Here is a 2194-nt window from a genome sequence, read left to right as displayed (position 1 = left end):
TATCACCTGTAGATTAAAACATAGTCGTATTATGTAAAATTCATTTATCGCAGCATGTGGTTGCATTTGAAAGTCGATGACATCAACTTGGCATCTGGAATTTAGCTCCTTGAACAGCAAAGGCTTCGCTGCTATTCCTTTTTTCTGACCTTTTTGCTTTTCTAAACAAGTCTCACACAAACTAAGATAAATTTGGACATCTCTGTATGCTATATTACAGAACTTTGACTTGAAGTATTCATCTTTCGGTCGCGTCCACCGTGGCCAGTCATTACATGAGCGTCATGCAGAATATCATACATTTCTTCATCGTAAACATAGTATTTAATCTTACCTTCTTCGGTTACAGGTTGCATTAAGATGGTTAATCCATTCACTTCTAGCACTTAATATTCTTCCAAACTTGTAGTCGTTTCCGACCCTCTTTTATCCACATTTTAGTGACTTAGCCTTGCTGATAAGTGACTCATACTTCTCTCTGTCCACGAAGACAGAATTATAACTGAGATTTCCCCGTTCCATTCTGAGATGTTCGTAGAACTTGACTGAATCAACCAAAGGTGGAGTGATGTGAACCGTAATTGCACTACCGTCAACCACAGCTGTACGACTGTAAATCGTAACTGCACTACTGCCAACCGTAACTGCACTGCCGCATAACATAAGAATAACGATTACATTCGTGCTGAAGCGCGGTAGCGTTGCTGGACACACCGTTAATAACGCGGGAGCAGTGATGATACACCTTCACTAGTGGAATATATGCTACTGTACACTTTCCCTAGCCGAGTACACTGATGGTTAACCTCACTAGTGGATGTGTTTTTTCAATTTATGGTAAGCTCTCACTGATCACTCTCGTGATGGTGTACATCCACTGGGCAACGTTTACCTTCCCTAATCAATCACATCCACTATAACGTACATATCGGTTGTAACTCTTGTTTCCTTAATCTTCTGAGACCATTCACCGAACTTTTCAGATGCACCTTATATATAGACTATGTGATCAAAGGTATTTGGATAGCTGGATGAGTCCGCAGCTCGTGGTCGTGCGGTAGCGTTCTCGCTTCCCACGCCCGGGTTCCCGGGTTCGATTCCCGGCGGGGTCAGGGATTTTCTCTGCCTCGTGATGACTGGGTGTTGTGTGATGTCCTTAGGTTAGTTAGGTTTAAGTAGTTCTAAGTTCTAGGGGACTAATGACCATAGATGTTAAGTCCCATAGTGCTCAGAGCCATTTGAACCATACCTGGATGAAAATGACTTACAAGTTCGTGGCGCCCTCTATCGGTAATGCTAGAATTCAATATGGTCTTGGCCCATCCTTTGCCTTGATGCTAGCTTCCACTCTCGCAGGCATACGTTCAATCACGTGCTGGAAGATTCCTTGGGGACTGGCAGACGATTCTCCATGGAGTGCTGCACTGAGGAGAGGTATCGATGTCGGTCGGTGAGGGTCTTGCACAAAGCGGCATTCCAAAACATCCTAAAGGTGTTCTCTAGGATTCAGGTCAGGACTCTGTGCAGGCCAGTCCATTACGGCGATGTTATTGCCGTGTAACCACTCCCCCACATGCCGTGCATTATGAACAGGTGCTCGATCGTGTTGAAAGATGCAATCGCTATCCCTGAATTGCTCTTCAACAGTGGAAAGCAAGAAGGTGCTTAAAACATCAATGTAGGCCTCTATTGTGATAGTGCCACACAAAATAACAAGCAACATTCCAGTATTAAGAGATACTCTGTCAATCCTTAAAGAGCTAAATTCATTAATTCGTGTTTCACCCAAGATGCTAGGAAAATTCAGAAATCTTAAACATTTGCTTTCAGATTCTCATAACGCTGAACCAGGTCAAGATTTAAGACCGTTCTGTACAACAAGATGGTGCGTGCATGTTGTGTCGCTGTTGTGCATAGATAAAAATTATGAAGTTCTTTTGGAATTTCTTAATGATACGCAAGATGAAAGAAGTGATGCTGGTGCAAAAGATAAGGGATTTCTAAAATGTCTGGAAGAATTGGAAACTCTGTATTCCAAAGATTAGAAATACTTAATGCAGTACTTCAGAAAGTCACACTGAAATTCTGCCTTGCTCGTAATTCTGTAGATGCTGCTTTGTCTTCAGTAGAAGGAGCCGGAAACACATTTACATTTTTATCACTTTGGGAACATGCTAAATTAAAGTGTATGCAT

This window comes from Schistocerca piceifrons, chromosome 6 (genome assembly GCF_021461385.2).
Source record: "Schistocerca piceifrons isolate TAMUIC-IGC-003096 chromosome 6, iqSchPice1.1, whole genome shotgun sequence".
Taxonomy (NCBI): Eukaryota; Metazoa; Arthropoda; class Insecta; order Orthoptera; family Acrididae; genus Schistocerca; species Schistocerca piceifrons.
This window is presented reverse-complemented; position numbering follows the sequence as displayed.